Consider the following 24,418-nt stretch of genomic DNA (forward strand, 5'->3'; position numbering starts at 1 on the left):
ACAAATCATGACTGGGGATCTGGGGAATGACAAGGGTTCCAGGGATTTGACCCTTTTTCAGGGGAGTACAAAAATAATACTGAGGTCTTGCCTTTTGCACCACTGCTTTTGTAAACATGATACTTGAGTAATGGCCCAGAATATTTTAGCAACACGGTGAGCTAGAGCAGAGAATGCTCTCCTGGTTAGTGTTCTGCTCCTCACTCTGGCCAATATGCATTACTCAGACATAACATATTAACAGCTGGTCACAGTGAGTGAGTGAACAATGAACCAGCAGGCTAGCGATGCCATGCTAAATTATGTACTTCACAGCTGCATTTAGAAGGTGCTGCAGTGAGTTAGTGAATTAACCTTCAGCTCTATTCACCCAGTTAAAAATCTGGTCTCAAGTCACAAGTGAAAATGAGATGGAGAATTTGAGATGAATCTATTTCTATCCATCAAAGCCACCCACATATGTGTATCATGAGTTGCTGTCTCCACTCAAGGGAGGCCCAGTACTGGTATAGCAAAAAAGGTATTGCAGCAAAGGATTGAGTCGCTTCACTTGTGGAGCTACGTGGGAAATTCTGCACAATGCCCACCTAAATGTGGGCTCAAGCTAGACCTCTGACACTTATTTTTATAAAAACTGAAGTTGCAGAGTTTGGGTGGGGGTTCATTTGTATTATTTGTTTTGTTCATTTATTTAAGTGCAGACACCGCAATGTCACCTGATCCTTTCTTATCTTATTCCTTTCCTCCCATCCCACCGGACATGCAGGCAGAATCTAACACTTATTTTGTTATAGAAATTACGTAGTTGTGTGATTTTTTTCAGATTGTTATAAACAGGACCTGCCTTCCTGATCTTTCCTTGTGACTTTCTTCCTTTTCCCCTTTTTGTCACCAGTGACATGGACATTACTTCTCTCTTGCCTCTGTGTTATACAGCCCAATAGTGATAATAGCAGGATTTGGCTCGCTCTGAAATATTCAGATGGCATCCCTTCATTACCATCCCAACTGCCAGGAACAGAGTCCATGTTTCTCTAATCTTATCTCAGTTCCCACAATATTTTCCTGTTCGGACTGCCTGGCTTATTTTTTTTTTACCCATTCAATTCATCCAGGTGTATTCATTGAGTTAAATTTCAGCTTCTCTAATCACATTTCATGTCTCCACGCTCTTTGAATCCTTGCTTTGACTCCCATATCTAATTCAGACTTCTCTTTTCCTTCAGAATTCTCTCCATAACCCCACACTTGCCAGTATCTCTGGCCTCATTTCCTTTTAACCCCTTCTCATCTATCTTTTGCTCAAGCTTCTCTTCTCAATACCCAATTTGCCTTCTTCGCCTATTCTCAACTCAGTACCTGCTTTCATATCATAGACTTGGAAGTCTCTCTAATAATATATGCCTACTTCCCTCTATTTCAACCAAACTACTTCTTTAAATGCATCACCTCCATGAAGTTTTCAATCAGTAATTTTTCCACCCCACCTCGTTTATGTTTGGTCTTGTACTAATTGCTTTCACTTGCACCTTGATATTTTAAGTACTTCAGGCCAGAGTCACCTAATAACTGTTTCAGTTTTCAGCACCATATAAGTGATTATTTCACAAGTAGTACTGTACTCTCAATTCAATCCAAATATTTTTTTTTCCTGTGAGTATGAGCTAATATCTATACTCACTTTATACAGTTTCTCCGTTAGTAGCTCTCACACAGGTTCTGAAAATAGTTATTTACAATTGAGATTAGCAGAAAATGCTCCTTTTCTCTCCTCTCAGACAACTTGTCTCAAGTTTTAGAATTAAAAAAAAAAAAAAAAAAACCCATTTTTTAGAAACCTAGCCAAAATGACCATTGCATTATAAAGGGATTTTGCAACTCTTTTCTGGAAGACAGATGAAAGGTGACAAAACTTGTACACAGTGGATCTAGAAATCCCAATAAGAATAAGGAAATAGTACATGTGGCATTCAAGTAAGGCTCACTCTGGTAACATCTTTCCCACTGATAGTGTGTCACGGTAAGAACAAAGCAATGGGAAATTTAGTTATCTGAATAATTTGATAGCTTTTATAGATAAAAACCTAACCAATAAACTTTTCCAGTTGTCAGAGTTTTAGGGAGTCCTCGATTACAAGGTAAATCCTTTTTCAGCTGACTGTTTTAAACGTTGTTTCATTACACTGAAATAGAAGTCATTCAATGAAGATGAAACCTGAATAGCTCTCTATAGACAAGAGTTAGCAAGCAAAAAAGGACTATTTTCTTACTATCCAGTGAAGAACAACGGACAGCATTTATCAACTGATGTAATTGCTATAAACAGTTTCTTCAAGTGTTCAATGAGAAGTAATTCAAAATCAAACCAGCATCTACTAAACCATCACAACCAGAGATTAACAATTACAATTTCAAGTCCTAAGAAGCATACTATGAATCTGCTTTAGGAAATTCTGGTGTCTTAGGGTACGTCTACACTTACCTGCCGGTTCGACGCGGAGAGTTCGACTTTTTGGAGTTCGAACTATCGCGTCTGATCTAGACGCGATAGTTCGAACTCCGGAAGCGCCGCGGTCGACTCCGGTACTCCACCTCGGCAGAAGGAGTTGGCGGAGTCGACGGGGGAGCCGCGGAGTTCGACCCCGCCGCGTGTGGACGGGTGAGTTGTTCGAATTAGGGTACTTCGAATTCAGCTACGCTATTCACGTAGCTGAATTTGCGTACCCTAATTCGAACCCCCTTCTTAGTGTAGACCAGGCCTTAGATGGTCAATGCTTACTGAATCACCTATCAGGTATAAACAGAATCTCCACAAGTCAGGAACACAGATCCACTCCACAGCAGGAATTTTTAATGACAGTTTATAAATCACAGTGCCAGTTATCAAAATTTGGAAATTACTGACAAAAAATAAATACATTGTGAATTTATGAGGGAATGGGAGGTTGGTTATCCACACAATACATTAGGCACCATCTTCCCCCTACTTTAAATGTTAATTTTTGGCTAGATGGAAAGCTCAACTGGACAGTTCTTACCCAGACACTCCAAGGGTGAAAGAAAAACTATTCTCCAGAATCTCTGATTTTATTAACTTTCAGAGACTCATAACATAAGCAGCAGCACAGTCCAAAAATGCTGGCTGTATATTTGCCCTGCACAGTATAACAAAAACACACATGGTAAAGTGATCTAAAGCACCTATGTCACTTAAGTCACTTAGGTGCCTAAGTGCTGTTTGATTTAGACTGGATAAACCATTGAAAAGCAACTGAGTCACTTTGGTTCTTAAGTGATGCAGTTGATGTTCAACGTTTTATCCAGTCTACACCAAACAGCAATAATAGATCCGAGTCCATTGTTGTAGCTGCTACACACCACACAGCTCAGTCAGCATAGACAGACTATAAAAAGAGGACTACCTACCTGTTCAAGGTAACAGCTGCCCTCTCTGAGGCTCCAGAAAAACATGAGTTTCAGGCAAGTGCTCAGGAGATAACCTGATACTGATTCTTTTATGCAGCCTCCCTGGCCTGCTACCCAGTCTGCCACCCCAAGATAAAAGGCTGGCTAGGGATCTCTATGGGAAAACAGAATTGTGAAAGCAAGCTGAGCAGCAGAGCTAGGGAGCAGCTGGAAGCATAAGCATAATTAGAGGGGGAGGCATCTGCTCCTCCCCCACCACATACAATTTTCAGTTTTGGAGAGTGAAGAAAAAAAGTGATTTTTCTCCTCACCAGTTTTTAGCCTCTGGTTAGCAGGGAAGGAGCAAAGTGCAGAGCAAAGCAGAGTCTGATATAGATTGATGCAGCAAGCTCAGCAGACTCTCCCCCTGCCCAAAAAGCTGGTCAGCTCAGCTGAAAGAAAAACTACACTGCAGTCTTCTGCCAGCACAGTCTGCTCTAAAAACTGAACTGGTCAGGCAAGGCTGCAATAAGACTCATCCATACAGCTGGTTGACAATTGTGTCTGGATGATTTTTCCAAGGAAAAAATGCCCTTTTCTCATGGCCAAAGCTTTCTATGTGTTTAAGGTGTAACATATAGTCCACGATAAGTGGTAGTGAAATGTGTGTTGTGTCGACCTGCTGGGAGATGCATCAGCATTGAAATCTAGTCGTGTCATGCCTGCTACTCAAAAATATCTATTTGACTGCATCCAGACAGGTTGTTTCCGAATCCCGGAACCATGTAGGAACCAGATTTGAGGTGGAGCATCTGTTGATTGGGATGGAGGATGCATCCTGTGTAAGGAGCCGCAGCACTGAATGGAAAAAGATCAGTTGGCATATCATCATGTGACGGTGGCAAGTATACCAGGCCTGTCATTGCCATGTTGGAGCTATAAGTATGACATGAGCTTGGTCCTCCTGTATCTTGTGAAGTACTCAGAATAGGAGTGGACAAGGAAGGAAGGTATAGAGGAATGGTGCATCCATTGAGATTGTCCGCCATGACTCTGATGGTATGATGTTTGAGTAAAGGGAGGAAATGTCAGCAGGTGTTGCAGACCGTTTGTAGTTCTAGGAGGTTGATGTGTAGGGTGGATTCGGTTGATGACCATCTGCTCTGAACTGTGATCATGGAGATGCGCTCCCCAACTGATTAGGGAGGCATCTGTTGTTAGGATAATGGGCACTGGTGATTGGAGGAAAGGAGCTCCAACACAGATGATGTTGGGCTGTGTCCACCAAAGTAGTGAGTACTTGACTCTCATCGGCATGGATAAGAGTTTGTGGAGGTTGTGTTCGTTGGGGGGAAGATACTGTACAGAGCCATGCCTGAAGACATTCCATGTGTAGTCTTGCATATCTGACCACGAAAGTGGCCACTGCCACATGGCCTAGAAGTTGGAGGCATGTTCTGGCAGAGATCTGGGGGCAGACCCGTACATTGGATACCATATCTAGTATGATCAAGGATCTGTGAGGTGGTAGGAGGGCTCTGGCTTGTATGGCATCCAATTCTGCACCAATGAATTTCAGGCATTGTAGCAGCATTAAAGTGGACTTTTCTTCACAAGGAGACCTAGCAATGTGAACAGGTGCATTGTTATTTGGACGGCTCAGAGAGCGTCAGTCTCAGATGGGGCCTTGAGGAGACAGTCGTCCAAGTATGGAAAGATGATGACAACTCCTTGTTTCCTTAGATAGTCAGCGACTAGCACAAGGACCTTCGAGAACACCCGACGTGCTGTCAACAGTACAAAAGGCAGTACCTTGTACTGGTAGTGGTTGTCGCCCACGATGAATTGGAGAAATTGCTGGTGGGAAAGGTGTATTGTAATATGCAAGTATGTGTCTTGGAGGTCGAGGGCTGAGAACCAATCCCCCTGTTCCAGTGCTGGAATAATAGTGTAGAGGATAACCATCCTGAAGCACTGCAGATTGATGAACTTATTTAGATTTTGAAGGTCCAGGACGGGTTGCCAGCTACTAGATTTCTTCTGGATCAGGAAATAATGGGAGTAGAAACCCTGTCCCCTGAAGTGGAAAGGGACTGGTTCTATGGCTCCCAGCTGAAGATGATGATTTATTTCTCCCTGTATAATGGATTTGTGAGAGGGGTCCCTGAAGAGGGACAGGGAATGGTAGCGGGGCAAGATAGCTAGGAAGGGGATGGAGTATCCTTCCTTGATTATCTCTAGAACCCACTTGTCCAAGGTGGTTAGTCTCCAAGACGGGAAAAATGGAGCTATTCGCTCACCAAACTGGAGGAATGTCAAAGATGGTGGGAATGACCGGAAGAGAAGAAGGCTTCTCGGGGCCTTGATCACACCTTCAAAATTTTTGCTTTGGTGGGGGTGTGTGAGAGGTAACCCCCTGAGGAGTGAGTTTTATATGTTTGGAGGGAGGCCTTTGTTTTTGGCACTGGATGTTATAGTGCTATTGAGGAGTATGTTGCGGTGGTTGGAAGCATGGGGGAAAGTAATATTTTTTCATGGTCCTGTTTTTCTCACCATTGATTTTTAATCCTACTAATTATGGATAGACTTGGAGATCATCTGTAGAGTCCTGCACGGATACAAAATTTGCATCTGTCTCTGAGCTATCTGGGATCTGTAAATATGGTCCATGGATATCTGCAGATTTGAAGGGCTCTAGGTATAAAATTTGGATCTGTGTCCATGGATGTAAAGCAGGTATCCACAGATCTGCAGGACTCTAAGCATCTGCTTTGCCTTGCACATCTCTATGGGTATAAGATAGCAAGTTGATGTTACCTGCAAAGTTAAGGTCATCTAACTTCTGTATGAAAGTCCACTGTGTGCACCTTGGTTGTTCTGTGGCCTCATTACCCAATCTGCTACAAGTAAAAGATCATGGGGGACATGAGACATCCTTGTCTGATGCCCATGGTAATCTCAAATAGCTTAGTTTGCTGTTATGTATTAGTAGGTATGTCATAATTCCATAGTAACTCTGAATGATGTTCACAAGTTTGAGGGATTCCATAGTGGTGTAGCAACTTCCACAAAAAAGCTGTTCTGCATACTGTATATCAAAGGCTTTTTGGAAATTCATATACAATTCATATAAAGTGGTGACTCCTATTCAATTGTCAGTTCTATGATGATACATAAGGTTACTATTTGAGCCATGTTTTTTCCTCTTGGATAGCTTGATTTGTTGGAGCATAACATTGAATAATGGACACTTTCTGGATCTTTGATCTAAATTATACTGTTATAATCCTTTTTTAAACTGATACCCATACTGCCAGGCTTTTGGCTGCCCTACTTGATAGTATCAAATCCAAATCATCTCTGTATACATCACTGGCATTTGGTAGTCCAAAACACAGTAGGTTATGTTCTGCTGACAAAGTTATTTGGCCTGGTGTTATACATCTCATTTCACTTAGGCCTAGTATATATCTGCTATCTCTTTTGTTACTTGGACTATTTTACCAGGCTCATATAGTATTCACACATTCCACATACCTATTTTGGTAATGAATTTGGTAGTCAGCAAATTCATCAGTGGAGTAGCTTCAGTCCAGGTTTGGCCACTTTGTGCCATCATCTCTCTTCTAGGTCTATTTGAATTGCATTGAGTTGGACTGAATTTGTTGAACTGAGTAGTAGCGTAGGTTTCCATAACAACTTTTTTTTTTCAGGAGCAGGTTGTTAGCCCCACTCCTGTCAGGCATGAGTGACCTTACCAGGAATTATGCTCCCACCAGCATAGCTCTTGGGGTCATGTAAGCCTTCTCCTCACCAAGTTGAGATGCAGTTCAGATAGAAGGATTTATAGTGGTAATAATGCTTAGATCTTAAGCACAGGAGGTAGTAATTCCCTGAAACAAAGCCCATAAAAGTCAGATGGAGCCCTTTTATTGACTTTACTGGGCTCAGGCCCTAGACTATAACATTGGCAAATGTAAGTAATATTCATTGCTACCAAAGTAACCTGCATAATCTCATCACAGATTTAACACAGTTTGAGAGATAAAACTAAGTTTAATTTTTAACTTTTAAAATATTGGTAATGTACTAAATCAAAACATTTAAAGTCTGCACAGCAACTTTACAATTCAGTACTTTTGTTCAATTCTTCTTAAAAACAGAAATAGAATTCTTAGAATACATACTCAAGGAGTTCTGCATTTATCCATACTTCTTTAAGAACACATTACTGTAACATGGAAAGAATGTAGCATTAGTGGTTATCATAATAGCATTTTTACATTACAGTATTTGATAACACTAGTTTCATTGTTATCATAAAAGTTTTAATCCCATACAATGATTAATTATTCACACATTTAGCACTTAGTCAATTGTATTGGTGTTCAGTAAAGTTCATTCTTCCCTTACAGCTATAGTTCAGATCAAGCTTAAAAAGGTCACCTATACTTCATTATTATAATACACACACAGAATTATGCAGTGTATGACTAAGAAATGATTTGTTCTGAAGAAAAAAAATAGCATTCACTGAAAGTTTATGGATGTCATATGCAGCAGCAGCAAATCTACTCTATCCAAATTGTCTACAAAAATCCATCCACTCAGTATACTGTTGTTATTCAAAAACAAGAAGATCCCTCAAGTCATTAGTATAATAGCCTTACAGATATGCCTCAAAACTATAGAGAATACAGCCCAATATAAGAAATTGCAGTCTTGTTGGTTTTGTTATAACAAATTTCCCATCTCTCATGTTGCCTACAGAATTACGTACGTCTTACAAAACACAGAGGGATGGCTGCAGGATCAGGATCTCAACCTTTAAAAATAAAAATGAAGGACACTTTAGATATTCAAGTAAACTTGATTTTTCTTTTCAGTTTTATTGTAATATCTTCATTCTGTCCCCAATTTTCTAAGTGGCTCTCTCATACCACGTGCAGAGACTAAAATCAGAGACAGAATGATAATGTGCAACTTCATCTCCAATCCCAGAAAGAACTTGTCTACACTTAGAAATTGGACTGGCTTAATCTAAATTGGTTTAGTTAAACCAATGCAATTTATGTGTGGACTCGGTTATATCAGTTTAAAACTGGTTATATTGGTTTATCTTGTATCTGCACATAAGATAAAACAATACATGCCAGGTTTAAACTGACATAAAAGAGTGTCTACGCACAAAAATTGTGCTGGTTTACCTAAATTGGTGTAAAATCACACCTTTAGTTAAATTGGTACAACTGTGTATATAGACTAGGCTTTACTGATGTCCAATACAGCACTCTGATTTCCAGGTGCTAGTATGCCAAAGGTTTCAGTCAGGATGCCTTTTGCAACTATATTGTAACATTAACAATATGATTCAGAATTATCCTCTATTGCAGATCGGCAACCTTTGGCATGCGGTTCGTCAGGGAAATCCGCTGGCGGGATGGGACAGTTTGTTTACCTGCAGCATCTGCAGGTTCTGCTGATCACAGCTCCCACTGGCTGTGGTTCGCCGCTCGAGGCCAATGGGGGCTGCGGGAAGTGATGCAGGTCGAGGGATGTGCTGGCCGCCACTTCCGCAGCCCCCATTGGCCTGCAACGGCGAACCACGGCCAGTGAGAGCTGCCATCAGCCAAACCTGCGGATGCTGCAGGTAAACAAACTGTCCCGTCCCGCCAGCAGATTTCCCTGATGGGCTGTGTGCCAAAGGTTGCTCATCCCTGCTCTATTGTAATCAAGACATTGTGTAACTCGTGTAACAAAACAAACCACACCATTTTGCATTGTGTGAAATATGATAGATCAGGTTTCAGTGGATCATATCCTAACACAGGGGTGACCAACCTGTGGCTCCGGAGCCACATGCGGCTCTTTAGACGTTAATATGCGGCTCCTTGTATAGGCACTGACTCTGGGGCTGTAGCTACAGGCGCCAACTTTCCAATGTGCCGGGGGGGGGGGGGGAAGGTGCTCACTGCTCAACCCCTGGCTCTGCCACAGGCCCTGCCCCCAGTCCACCCCTTCCTGCCCCCTCCCAAGCCTGCTATGCCCTCGCTCCTCCCCCTCCGAGACTCCTGCATGCCACAAAACAGCTGATCGGGAGGTGCAGGGAGGGACGGAGGCTGCTGGTGGTTGGGAAGCACTGGGAGTGGTGTGGGGGACCTGATGGGAGGCTGCTCATGTATTACTGTGGCTCTTTGGCAATGTACATTGGTAAATTCTGGCTCCTTCTCAGGCTCCGGCTGGCCACCCCTGTCCTAACAGCTTTACGCAGCTTTTACCCAGTCCTTGTTCTATCAAATTTTTATTTTGGTAATATTATTAGCAACTGATCAAGTAAGAAAGGACTTTATGAAGTAAATATTTCCTCCTAAAAATTGTTGGGCACATTTCCTGAATTTGAAACAAAATACTTATTGCAGGGTCTATCATTGGATTAATGGACCTTTATTTATACTGAGTATAATTAAGGTCAACTTATAAGTATTTTTCATTAATGCAAATAATATAGTAATAATTTCTATCCTTTTCAATTAATCTAGCTATATCCAATTTTAAATTTTGATGTTTTACACACTGCTAATTATAATCCATAGTGGAGACAGCTTTAAAAATCAATGTAAAAATAACAGCTACACATGAATGAAAGAGCAAGAAAGTGCAGCCACAAGCTATTACACATATAATGAAAATGGATTTATTGCTCCAGTCTCATATTTCCTTCTATTATTAAACCATTAAGAAGGTCCCTTAAGTTCAATCCAAATAGGGAAAGACACACACTATCCAGTACAAAAATATGTTAAAGAAATATTATGAAAATTAAACTCTCAAAAGGTAAGGAAATTGAGTTATGATTCACATAGTTCATCCTACTCAGACGTACAGATGGCAGTATGATGTATTAGTCTGTAAGTTATAAAATGTCTGCCTTAATATATACATGACATTTGGCAGAATCATTGTCATTATGGTTATTATAATTTTGAAATCCCTGAGTTGTGCATAATATTGCATTTAGAGGATTTTTGCATTTCCTTGTTTTAAATACAACCATAAACAACTACAAAAACAGGCAGTAAATTCACATTTAAATAAAAGAACAGTGTAGTGCCCTGTATCGAGGTGTGATGTAGCATTCAAACATGCATCTATTTGGAGCTTTGCACCTGTATATTTAAATGAGTGCATATAATTAAGAATTATTCTGAGATATGTTTTCATATATTGCATATAATTAGTTTTACGGAAACACACTACCTTTAGAATAAAATAATGCAGATAAACTTTTTGGGGAAAATGCAATGTTATTACAAAATTAGGTTTATATAATTCTCTGAGGGGTATCTCATATCTATCTGATAGTAGTATCTCTGTCATCAGAGTTTGATTACTGCTGTGTGTCAAAGCAGTTCTTGCAATATGTGCAACCCAAACACTTAAGGGTTTAACCTGAAAGCGAAATGGACTATAAAATAAGTGCAGTAGAACCTCGGAGTTAGAAACACCAGACTTATGAATTGATCAGTCAACCACACACCTCATTTGGAACCAAAAGTACGCAAGCAGCAGCAGCAGCAGAGGCAAATAAAAAACGCAAATACAATACAGTACTACTAAACTACTAAAAAAAGTAAAGAGACAGTTAAAAAAAAGATTTGACAAGGAAAGGAAACTGTTTTTGTGTTTGTTTCATTTACATTAAGATAGCTAAAAGCAACATTTTTCTTCTGTATAGTAAAGTTTCAAAGCAGTATTAAGTCAACATTCAGTTGTAAACTTTTGAAAGAACAACCATAATGTTTTGTTCAGTGTTACAAACTCGTCAAAGTTACGAACAGCCTCCATTCCTGAAGTGTTAGTAACTCTGAGATTCTACTGTATATGCAGTTAGAGTTCAGAATCAGCTCTAGGGCACCCTGCAAATTGCAACATGCTCTAGAAAAAGTGCACATGTGGCTGAGCTGTAGATTTCAACTTGCATCCGACGAAGTGGGCATTCACCCACGAAAGCTCATGCTGCAAAACGTCTGTTAGTCTATAAGGTGCCACAGGATTCTTTGCTGCTTTTACAGAACCAGACTAACACGGCTACCTCTCTGATATTTCAACTGAGGAAGTCCATTAAACTAAGTTTTACATCTTTTCTTATTTCTGTTTTCTTTTCTACAAAGTAGAAAAATAACATTAGAAGATTCTTGGAATGGACAAACTGTTCTATTTTTAGGGTGTGTAGGAAGCTCCCACCTTAACAAAATGTTGTTGAAAGGGAGCTCCCACCTATCCTTTGCTGGGAGCTGGAGACTGGGACTCCAAAAAGGAAGTGGGCATGTAGTTTAAGACCCAGCCCTCTCTATTTCCTTGTCCCAGGCCATTTCCTTCACCTCTATCCAGGGTATTTTCCAGTTCCAGTATTTCCCTTTTGGCCATAAAGGATTTACATATTCTCTGTGAGTTATCTGTGTATACCTCTCCAGCCAAGCTACAGACAAAGCTAGTCATTCATTATAACAGAGATAGTTAAGCTGAAGACAATGTAGATAATATTACAGGCAGTCCTTGGACTTACGACACAATTGGTTCCTGAAAATTGCGTCTTAAGTCAAAACGTCGTAACTTGGAACCGCAGTCCACTCCATTGCAGGACCGAGTGTCAAAGTCGAAACCAGTTGTCATAAGTCGAATCAGAGTGTCAATTCAGAAATGTCGTAAGTGCCGTTCGTCGTAAGTTGAGGACTGCCTGTATTAGTTTCCTGCAGTGTACCACATCTTTGATCTTAAGGTTAACAGAACACAGTCACGTACATAATATAAAGCAATTAAGATAGAAAATGATTTAGCATCTAAAAGCTAATTTGGTTACATTGATAAATTTCTAACAGGCTATAAGAAAAATAAAGACAAATACACTTAGCATATCAGTGACGCTGGAACATTTTTAATAGTGGGGGTGCTGAAAGCCAGCCTCCTTACCCCTATCCACCCCACCCCCGACCCCAGAGCTGAGGCCGGGAGCCCAGGCATGCAGAACCTGTGGCCGGGAGCCCAGGGGTGCTGCACCTATGTAGCATATACCCTTGATTTCTATTACTACAAATTAATAAGTAAATGATTGCTGGTCTAGTACATCGCTCTGAAGTTCACATACAAGTGAATTGTCCTGATACAACTGTAATGTCTCTTGTTAAGTTGTTATGGGTCATACACTGGTTAGCTGGCCTGCCAGTGTTACAGCTGCTTTTCAGCGTATCACAACAATAAATGAAACAATTCCACAGAAAAGTGACATACATGTAGAGGAGAGAAGTTGTCTATTGCCCCATCATCATTCTGGAACAGCATCTTAGCTGCTCTGTAATTTAAGGTTGAACAGCTTTTTCTTTACAAAAGTGATTGTGATCAATTTACAAGCAGTCAATTCTTTGGATTAGAAAAAGCAGCAAAAAAAGAAGAAACCAAAGTGAGCATCTGCTAAAGACCACCAGACTTGAAAAGGAAATCTAAAATTCATGGACCAACTCATAAGGAACTCAAGGACACAATATTACACCAACAGAGGATTTTCATTATGCAGACATCCATTGTGTAACAGATATGTGCAAATATGCAGAGATTCAAAAGTGCCAGATCTACTTCTTAAAAATAAAAGTGAAAATTATAGGGAAGCTGGGAAGCAGTGATCATAAGATACTTGAATTCACCATAGCAAGGAATTAATTCAGATAATATAGTACAATGGTGGTATATTTCAGAAAAACAAGTTTTGAAGGAGGAAAAAAATTGATGACTAAGGTCTAATTAGAGGCACGTATTAAAACCAGCAATTATTGAAGTGGGATGGGGAATCTGAAGAAAAAAATACAAACATTAAAACAATTCCTCAGAGAATAAGAAGAATAAGCAGCATCCAGCCTGGTTTCTTAAGGGGCTGCTGCAAGATCTAGGGTAAAAAAAATCTGTACTGCAAAGGAAAGCAGATAGAGAACAGAGTAAAAGCTTTGAGGGAAAAGATGTTTGTGAAAGGGACCTTCTAAATATAATCCAGGGAAAATACCAAAAATAATTTAGCAGCTCTATTAATAAAAACAAGTTAGAGAAAGCAGGCCCATCAACGCATGAGAATGGTTTAAAAAATCAGTGACACACTGATCTCATAAAGAAGTGTTCATCAATTTAAAAAAGAAAATTATGGATGATTAGAAAACAAGAAAACCCTTACAAAAAGCTATTAAATTGCAGATAGGGAAATATTTCAAAAATTTGATCATTAGTGAACTAACTATACAATTGGTGGCAATTATGAAAAAGTCATGACCAACTGGAGAAATGCAGCAAACTAAGTACTGTATTTGATTTTCTCCAGTCTTTAGAAAGGAAAAGGATGATGTTTCCAATTATTGCTTCATAAATCCAATGTCTATCCCTATTACAATAATGGAACAAGTATTAACAGGGAGAAAAAATACTAAAATAGAGGTTAACAGAATGAACATATGCTGCAGGGGGTTTTGAAGAATGTATCTTGATAGGTAGTGTCAGTGTACGCCTTCTTTTGCCTCTCGTTCTCTAAGAAACTTTCTTCCTTCTGGACAATAATGAAATCCATCTCCTGATCTTGGTGAACGAGGAGGTGAAAATCCCCAGCTGAATTTGGGGAGTGAGGAGGAAAAGTGTGGTTAGGAGAAGGAGAAGCAGATTGCTTCTACCACTGGTACTGATGTTTCAGGTAGTATCAATACTGAGCATTGAGATATCATAGTCTGCACCAGATGAAGCAACCTTAGTACAGATGAAAGTAAAAGAAAGGAGGTAGCTTCCATCAGCAATAAGTCTATATGGTCTATTAGTGCCTCAAATGATAATGCTGTCTCCATCAGTACCTCAATATTCAGAGTCAAGGAACCAATACTGGATATAGGTACCAGACTAGCCATGAAGCACTTTGGTGCCAAATTAGAGTCTGAACAAGTGTCACTTACCCCGTCAGCACTTTGTGCTCAGTTCTCGGGAAAAGAGTGAAGGCAAGCGGCACTTTTTAGGCTTCTCAAACTTTCACTTTCTTTGAGGAGCAAGCTTGGTGCTGGGAACTACGTGTGGTCCAGTGCTCTACTCTACTTTGCCTCTGTTCAGTACCAGAGCAGCCATCGCACCAAGGTAGTTGTTGGCAACCATGACTTTTACCTTGCCAGCACTGGGTCAGACTTCTTATAGGTACAAGTCTCGGCAGTTGTATTCCAGCTAAAGGGGGCACTGAAACACCCTGACTTAGAGATAGAAGGTGCTGTCTTAGAGGTTGATGCACTTTCGTCTGAGTCCCTCAGACTGTTGCAACAGATAATTTCATCAAGGTGTCCCTTGATTTTCCTGCGCTCAAGAATGATTTGCAGATAGAACATTGGTCAGGCACATGGCTCTCATCAAGGCAAAATAAACAATGGCTGTGAGTATCAGGAGGTGGGGCGGGGGGGTGAGATGATCACAAGGTGGGCAGGATTTGAAGCTCACAGGCTTTAAACTTCCCACTAAAGTGACTGCAGCACAAAGCACCAAAGGGAAAAAATAAGAGAGCTCAGTTTGTAAATTTTAGGAATAAATTTAAGTAAAGATTTTTCTTTAAAAAAAATACAAAGGGGGAATTTATAGGGAAATAATCCTAGCAAGCTATATTTGATAGAAAATGCATTAAGGGTATCTGGCAGGCACAGCTTAGTCCTAGCTCACTGTTATGGGCAGCAATAGGGCACTGAGGGATGGTTGCAGTTACTCTTCCTTTTATGCCTGAAGTTGGGCATGCACGGGGCAGGTGCAGTCCAAAATCACTGCTGATCAAAGATTCAGATCCCACATGCTTCTGCATGCAGAATCCACACAGATGCACTCAAAACCCACAAGTGATTAGTGACTGGAAGGCTTGACCTATATTTGTAAACTTTGTCTCGCAGCTCTCCTAGTCTGTCCCTTTCTGTCTTCAATTAGGACTACATTTAGATCATGAAACCTTTGGGCAGGGTCTGGTGCCCTCATCTATAAGAGCACCTATTTTTGCCTATAAAAAAGTAAGGCAAACTTAACTCTAGAGTTACACATATATATTTCTAAGCAGTGGGGATCATAACATATTAGTTTACGGGCGATAGCACCTATGAGAAAGAACAGCCATTTAGAACAGTAGCTAGAAGTTTTCTGGTGACATTTAGGACATTTACAAGGAAAACCTCCTGAGAATGAGACATTAGCCTGTGAAACAGGCTCCAGAGAGAAGTGTTAAGAGGCTCATTGCTAAGATATTCAAAAACAGTCTCAACAAAAAACATCTATATAAAAGGAAGCAATCTTGCAAATTCTCCAAGTAGGTCTCACTTCAATGGTACAAATCCCCAAGTTCTTACTCAGCCTAAGAAAATCCAGTTGACTTGGTTATGAAGGGAGAAAAAGGGCTACAAGACCATAGGGTCTTTGCAGTGAACACAGCAAGAGTGTTGCTTTGATTAGTATCAGAGGGGTAGCCGTGTTAGTCTGGATCTGTAAAAAGCAACCAAGAGTCATGCGGCAACTTAAAGACTAACAGATGTACTGGAGCATAAGCTTTCATGGGTGAATACCCACTTCGTCAGAGTGGGTATTCACCCACGAAAGCTTATGCTCCAGTACATCTGTTAGTCTTTAAGGTGCCGCAGGACTCTTTGTTGCTTTGATTAGTATCGTACTCCTCCACCAGTTAGCAAGCAAGAGCACTTATTTGACCAAGTATCAGACAGGAACCAGTGGGGAATCAAAAGGTTTTAAAGATTAATTACAGAAAAAAAAAAGTATTTTGCTTCTGCACTTTGTTGCTCCTTTATGTTGTGTTCAAGAAGTCTCAATTTTTCCATCAGATACTTATCAAGATTACTATTGCAGCTCAGGTTTCAGACTACACTACGACATCACTACCTCATGCAAGTTCTGAAGTCATTCAGAAGTCCCTCCAGTAAACAATAGAAGTCAATACAGATGGCCCAACAGTAAAGAAAATCATTTTTTCTTTAAAGAAAAACTATTGTGTACATTATAGAATGCACAAGCTTTGACAGCTCACCTTTAAGGTTAGGAGGTCAAAAGCCAGGCTCCTGGTGCTGAAATAAAGGCAGATAGCATACTCAGAAGTAATCCTCTCTCTCCTTCCAGCTAAAGAGAAATTAATTTAATCTCTATAGCAACAGTAGATTTCCAGATTCAGTAGAAGCACTAGTAGCAACATTTTGGTTCCATTTTAAACATTCCTGTAAGTGCCTTTAATAATTAGGTGTTGTATAATTGCCCAAAGAAACAAGAAAAAAAAACCAGCATGTGTTACACAGTAAAACCTCAGAGGGATGAGCAGCACATTTTACTTTTTTCTATTGCTTGTATTTGTCAGATTACTGTATACTTTTTGCCCAAGTTTGCAGATTTTTAGTATTTTTTCCTTTTTCTTTTAACCATACATGTTCTATTGATTTGTGACCCTCATCATGAAAACTCAGTTAATGCTCTCAAAACACTTAATACAGTTCAGGAAGATAAGCATGGAAATGAAACAGCTTTAACCATTAACACCAAGATATTAAGCATTTACAGTGCAACTTAACCATTACAGTTGTTACCATTTTAGTCTGTAGCATGGATACTATATCAGTTGTTCCATGTTGAACTAAAACTATTAAATACCAGTAGTTGGTTCTTTAAACATATTAGTCCAGGGATACCACACACTTGACTTAAATGGATCTGGAACTTTTGAGAGCAGTTAACTCAAGGGATTGTAAGACATCTAAGCACACCCATATACTTTATCAACACAGAAAGGACATCCTATGCAGACAATGACTGGAAAGTCTATTCTCCCTACTCCCCTCTTCTCCGCCCCCCACCACACTGTTACACAAAGATATCTGATTTTGGAGAACAAAGATGTCACAAGCAAGATACACGTTACTGGCTAGCTCTGGTTCATATTAACTACCAAAAGGCAAACTCCTTTAAACTATTTGCAGCTATTCACCACGCTCAAACACCAGATAAGCCCCCAGAAGGTAATATGATTGACCTCAGCAGTTCATTGCCACACAATCCCTGTCAGTGGCTTTTTTTTTAAGTTAAAAACTTAGCCTCAATAAAATGTTTCAGTCCTCCTGTAAAAACTTATTTTCTTGTACTGTGACTGAGCAATCATAGAGGCGTAATCTTGCTAGCTTATATCAATATAGTGGGAGTCCTCAGAATTTGAATCTAAAAGGATGCAACCTTCTAAGGAAGGATTTAACACTTAGTTTGTCCTATCCCCCAAATCACCTACTATACACCAAATACCAGCATAATGACAGATCTTGAACTTGAATACCTTAACATCAACTTAAAATTATTTTTAAAATTCATATTAAACATTACAAGCTTGTTGCTAAGTGTTAAAGAAAGTCAGCTCACTGAACTGGTCGAAGTCACTTGCTCGGCGCCCACAGCCAGAGTTTGTTGAAGTGCTAAGAAAGCTTTTGATAACTGTAACCTCTTCTGTAGGTGCAGAGAGAATATTTTCTTCACTTCAGTTTATTCAACTAGTTCAGTTCAATGACTGATTCATTCAAAGTTAAGAAAGCAATTGGAAGTTGAAAAAAGCAGGAAAGCTTGTTTTCTTTGAATTTACAAATAAAAACAAGGTGAAAGAGAATTAGATCTATTAGTTCTAAAATCTTGAAGGACATAGTGACCAGAAACAAATCAGTTCAATTCACTACCTACAGATAATACTTCCCTTTGTTTAATAAATCAGTGAGTTTATCAAAATTTGTTCCTCCATTCCTGGAAGTGCCAGAATGTTCTGTATTCCAAGAACGTTGAGTGGCTACCCTACTGCATGCACAAGGTGCGGGGAAGGCTGGAGTCCAGGCCTGGCATACCAGAGACCCCTGTGGCCAGGCCCGCAAAGACGGAAAGCCCCTGGCTGCAAGGGAGGCCATCCCACTGATGAATGGCTCCATCCCAGGGACAGAACCATTCAGCAGCAGAATGGCCTCCTCTGCAGCCAGAGACAATGACAACTCCTCCTTCTCCTAGTCCAGCCAGGGGTTTCTGCTTTGCCAGGCCAGGAACATAGCTTTTCCCACACCTTGTGCCTTCGGGGATACAGTGTCACTGGACCCACTCACTCACTCACCAATCAGAAGTGTGGGAGCTGTCCCTGGGCAGGAAATGTTCAGCAGCAGGGTGACCTCCCCTGAAGCTGGGGACGTGTTGTCCTCCTTGCAGCCTTTGGCAAAGGTCTCTGCTCTACTGGGACAGGACAACCATAAACTTCCCAGTACCTTGTGGCTGCAAGAATAGGGTGACATGGGCCCCGCAACCATCCAAGGACCCCTCTGTAGCCACAGCCCTGCTCCCTCACTCCCATGACAGGAGAGCAGCAGAGGGCTTCCTGTACAGCTGTGGGGCCAGTGACACTTGACCCCTTCAGGCATGCCGACTGTTAGTGATTGATGTTTCTCGATTTCAGCTGACACACTGAAATTGATATTTATTGACAGTGACTGATTAGAATTGAATCCTGCCAAGCCTATGTGCAATACTAAAATGATTATATATTGTAATGAGCCAGCAGATGGCTCCTAAGTGCAAGCAGCAAAGCCCTGGAGACTCAACAGCCTAGATGGGCAAGAGGTGAGAGGATTCCAGGGCAGCTGGGAGAAGCTGGAGGGTGGGCACCATCTTATCAGGGAGGAAGGGGGGCTCTATGGAAGGAGGAAGGACTGTGGTGCTCTGTGTGTGTGAGCCCAGGGAAAAGGACTGTGATGGGCACTACTGAACACTTTGGACCCAAATTCATGGGTGTTCAGAGGGCAGGTGAAGGTCGAGTAGCCAGGGAGCAGTGACCCCGCCAGAGGTCCAGACTGAGCATCTATCAAGCAGCACCTCACCAGGCTAGTGCATCTCAGTTCTGTGTGCATCACCACTGAGATTAGAGGGTTTGGATGTGGGGTAAAGAATCTGGCACCTCCAGAGGTGGAGGAAGGGACAGTGCTATTGCTCCAGTGCTGTTCAATTCCTTTAAGTTTCCCAGTCCCATTTCAGCCCATTGGTCTGTCCTCATTCCTTTGCCTAACAAATACCCAACCTGGAGAGGACTAGGTGCAGACTCACTATCTTGGGACATCATCTACCAGTACAATATGTTAAAAACAGAGGTTCCAATGATTCCCATTTCCAGGGCAGCTCCACATCAACTCCAGCACTGTGCAGAAACCAACAAGTGATCCAAGTTAGCTCAAACCATTACATTCCCAATAGCTTAGACTAGGGTATGCCTTACTTTCTAATGGCAATGGCATCACATGAAACTCACCAGCACATCTGTAAGGTAATAAAAAAGGAACTAGTTACACTCAACCTGTTATTCACATTATTGGCTTAACTGGTGTTTGTTTTATGAGGAGTCTTACTGGAGTCTTTATCACTTGTTTGCTGTCTCCACAAAAGTGTCAAAGGTCTTGAAGGTCCTTGTGAAGCCAATTCATCCTGCAGTTTCACAATATCCCTTCCCCTACATACTTGCATTTTATTCGCTTCTACACTTTAATTTCTGGAAGTGGCCACACTTCAGGTGTTAGATATCTAACAGTGTAATGGGATACATAATTATTTTCCTCTAGCTCAAATAAATCATGAAGAAAAATTTGATTAACAGAAGAGAAAAAGTTAGAATCAGAATATTTTGGGAGGTTCCATGGGGGTTGGGAATGTCACTTGGAATTAGGCAGCTGCATAATAAAAAGAAATGTAGGGTATGTCTACACTACGAAATTAGGTCAAATTTATAGAAGTCGATTTTTTAGAAATTGATTTTATACAGTCAATTGTGTGTGTCCCCTCTTAAGACCATTAACTCGGCGGAATGTGTCCACAGTACCGAGGCTAGCGTCGACTTCCGGAGCATTCACTGTGGTAGCTATCCCACAGTTCCTGCAGTCTCCACCGCCCATTGGAATTCTGGGTTGAGCTCCCAATGCCTGATGGAGCAAAAACATTGTCGCAGGTGGTTCTGGGTAAATGTTCTCAGGCCCAACCACTTCCTCAGTGAAAGCAACGGCAATAAATCATTTCTCGCTTTTTTTCCCGGGTTACCCAAGCAGACGACATACCACGGCAAGCATGGAGCCCGCTCAGCTCACCGTCACCATATGTCTCCTGGGTGCTGGCAGACGTGGTACTGCATTGCTACACAGCAGCAGCTCATTGCCTTTTGGCAGCAGACAGTGCATTATGATTGGTAGCCATCGTCGTCGTCTTCTAGGTGCTCTTTTAACCGACCTTGGTGAGGTTGGTCGGGGGCGACTGGGCAGATTTGTGCTCCTGGCTGGCCTCAGTGAGGTCAGCCGGGAGCGCCTGGACATAAATGGGAGACGACGATGGCCAGCAGCGGTACTGCACCGTTTTCTAGTGAGCAGCCAGGAGACAACGATGGCTAGCAGTCGTGTTGCACAGTTTTCTGCCGAGCAGCCAGGAGACGACAATGGCTAGAAGTCGTACTGCACCGATTTCTGCCGAGCAGCCAGGAGACGACAATGGCTAGAAGTCGTACTGCACCGTCTGCTGCCAGCCTAAGATGTATAAGAGAGATAGAGTGCATCAAAACAATAAAGAGACCAGATTTGGTTTGTATTCATTTGCTCCCCCCTTCCTTCCTCCCTCCCTGAATAGTGGGGTGAGGATAGCTCAGTGGTTTGAGCATTGGCCTGCTAAACCCAGGATTGTGAGTTCAATCCTTGAGGGGGCCATTCCGTGTGACAACCCTGTAAGCCATGTCATCAGTCACCCTTCCCTCCATCAGAGCAACAGCAGACAATCATTTTGCACCTTTTTTTCAGCGCAGATGCCATAGCACGGCAAGCAATTATGAGCACTGTAAACACCATGCACATTATCCTGCAGTATATGCAGATCCAGAACCTGCAAAAGCAAAACCAGGCAAGGAGGCGATGGCAGCACGGTGATGAGAGTGATGAGGACATGGACACAGACTTCTCTCAAAGTATGGGCCACAGCAATGTGAACATCATGGTGTTAATGGGGCAGGTTCATGCCGTGGAACACCGATTCTGGGCCCAGGAAACAAGCACAGACTGGTGGGACTGCATAGTGTTGCATGTCTGGGACGATTCACAGTGGCTGCAAAACTTTCACATATGTAAGGGCACTTTCATGGAACTTTGTGACTTGCTTTCCCCTGCCCTGAAGCGCAATACCAAAATGAGAGCAGCCCTCACAGTTCACAAGCGAGTGGCGATAGCCCTGTGGAAGCTTGCAACACCAGACAGCTACCAGTCAGTCAGGAATCAATTTGGAGTGGGCAAATCTACTGTGGAGGCTGCTGTGATCCAAGTAGCCAACTCAGTCAAAGAGCTGCTGATATCAAGGGTAGTGACTCTGGGAAACGTGCAGGTCATAGTGGATGGCTTTGCTGCAACGGGATTCCCTAACTGTGGTGAGGCGGCAGACGGAACCCATATCCCTATCTTGGCACCGGAGCACTAAGCCAGTGAGTACATAAACTGAAAGGGGTACTTTTCAATGCTGCTGCAAGCACTGGTGGATCACAAGGGACGTTTCACCAACATCAACGTGGGATGGCTGGGAAAGGTACATGATGCTCGCATCTTCAGGAACTCTGCTCTGTTTCAAAAGTTGCAGCAAGAGACTTTCTTCCCAGACCAGAAAATAACCATTAGGGATGTTGAAATGCCTATAGTTATCCTTGGAGACCCAGCCTACCCCTTAATGCCATGGCTCATGAAGCCATACAGAGGAAGCCTGGACAGTAGTTAGGAGCTGCTCAAGTATAGGCTGAGCAAGTGCAGAATGGTGGTAGAATGTGCATTTGGACATTTAAAAGCGCGCTGGCGCAGTTTACTGACTCGGATAGATCTCAGCGAAACCAATATTCCCATTATTACCGCTTGCTGTGCGCTCCACAATATCTGTGAGAGTAAGGGGGAGACATTTATGGCAGGGGTGGGAGGTTGAGGCAAATTGCCTGACCGCTGATTACGCGCAGCCAGACACCAGGGCGGTTAGAGTATAGGAGGGCGTGGTGCGCATCAGAGAAGCTTTGAAAACCAGTTTCATGACTGGCCAGGCTACAGTGTGAAAGTTGTTTGTTTCTCCTTGATGAATCCCTCATGCCTTGGTTCACTCTACTTCCCTGTAAGCCAACCACTCTCCTGTCCCCCTTCGATCACCGCTTGCAAAAGCAATAAAGTCATTGTTGCTTCACATTGATGCATTCTTTATTAATTCATCACACAAATAGGGGGATAATTCCCAAGGTAGCCCGGTAGGGGTGGGGGAGGAGGGAAGCACCGGGTGGGTGGGGGGAGGAGGGAAGGACAAGGCCACACTGCACTTTAAAACTTATTGAGAATGCCAGCTTTCTGTTGCTTGGACAGTTCTCTAGGGTGGAGCAGTTGGGTGCCCGGAGGCCCCCCCCACCGCATTCTTGGGTGTCTGGGTGAGGAGGCTATGGAACTTGGGGAAGAGGGTGGTTGGTTACACAGGGGCTGTAGTGGTGGTCTGTGCTCAAGCTGCGTTTCCTGAACCTCGACCATACGCCGGAGCATATCAGTTTGTTCGTCCAATAGCCTCAGCATTGCCTCTTGCCTTCTGTCACCAACCTGACGCCACCTATCATCTTCAGCCCGCCACCTGTGCTCACGCTCATATTGTGCTTTCCTGGACTCTGACATTGTCTGCCTCCACACATTCTGCTGGGCTCTTTCAGTGTGGGAGGACTGCATGAGCTCAGAGAACATTTAATCCCGAGTGTGTTTTTTTCTCCTTCTAATCTTCACTAGCCTCTGGGAAGGAGAAGATAGTGTGAGCGTTGAAACATTTGCAGCTGGTGGAGGAAAAAAAAGGGAGAGTGGTAGTTAAAAAGACACATTTTAGAGAACAATGGGTAGATTCTTTCACGCTAAACCTTGCTGTTAACATTACATAGCACATGTGCTTTTGGTACAAGGTCGCATTTTGCCTCTTATTGAGGGTATGCCGGTTTGGCGTGAGAGATCTTTCACACAGGGCTGGGCAACAGAATTTGGCTTGCAGGCAGCCATGGTAAAACACAGTCTCTTGGCTTCTTTAACCTTCATAATATGTGGCAATGGTTTCAAACAGCAGCGCTCTCATTTCCCATACTAAGCAGCCATTGGGTTGGCCATTTAAAAGGAGGAGAAGCTGCGGTTTTCGGGTTAACGTGCAGCACAAACCCAACTTAACCCCCCCCCCACACACACACACTTCTCTGGGATGATCCCTTCACCACTCCCCCCACCGCATGGCTAACAGCGGGGAACATTTCTGTTCAGCCACAGGCAAACAGCCCAGCAGGAATGGGCACCTCTGAATGTCCCCTTAATAAAATCACCCTATTTCAACCAGGTGACCAGGAATTATATCACTCTCCCGAGGAGAGCACAAAGAGATAGAGAACAGATGCTGTTTGAATGCCAGCAAACACTGGGACCATATGCTGCCATGCTTTGTTATGCAATGATTCCAGACTACATGCTACTGGCCTGGCGTGGTAAAGTGTTCTATCATGGAGGACGGAATAAGGCTGCCCTCCCCAGAAACTTTTTGCAAAGGCTTTGGGAGTACATCCAGGAAAGCTTTATCGAGATGTCCCTGGAGGATTTCCACTCCACCCCCAGACACGTTAACAAACTTTTCCTGTAGCTGTACTGGCTGCAAACGCCAGGGAAAATTAATCATTAAACATGCTTGCCTTTAAACCACGTATAATATTTACAAAGGTACACTCACCAGAGGTCCCTTCTCCGCCTGGCAGGCCCAGGAGGCAGCCTTGGGTGGGTTCGGGGGGTACTGACTCCAGGTCCAGGCTGAGAAACAGTTCCTGGCTGTCAGGAAAAACAGTTTCTCCACTTCCTTGCTGTGAGCTATCTTCCTCGTCCCCAAAACCCGCATCCCTGTTGCGTGCTACTCCACTGAT

At 42.4% G+C, this 24,418-nt stretch overlaps 1 protein-coding gene and 1 long non-coding RNA gene across 2 annotated transcripts in view; both read right to left on the reverse strand.

Moving 5' to 3' along the window:
- Nucleotides 1–4,069, reverse strand: part of LOC123366288 — a 247,874-nt gene extending 243,805 nt beyond the window's left edge. Inside the window, exon 1 of the long non-coding RNA XR_006578020.1 lies at nt 3,427–4,069. This is a non-coding gene — a long non-coding RNA (uncharacterized LOC123366288). The remainder of the gene's footprint in view (nt 1–3,426) is intronic.
- The window catches only part of HS6ST3 (heparan sulfate 6-O-sulfotransferase 3), a 546,915-nt gene that overhangs the window by 511,364 nt on the left and 11,133 nt on the right, over nt 1–24,418 (reverse strand). The window lies entirely within an intron of this gene.

This window comes from Mauremys mutica, chromosome 1, assembly GCF_020497125.1.
Source record: "Mauremys mutica isolate MM-2020 ecotype Southern chromosome 1, ASM2049712v1, whole genome shotgun sequence".
In the NCBI taxonomy this organism is placed as follows: domain Eukaryota; kingdom Metazoa; phylum Chordata; order Testudines; family Geoemydidae; genus Mauremys; species Mauremys mutica.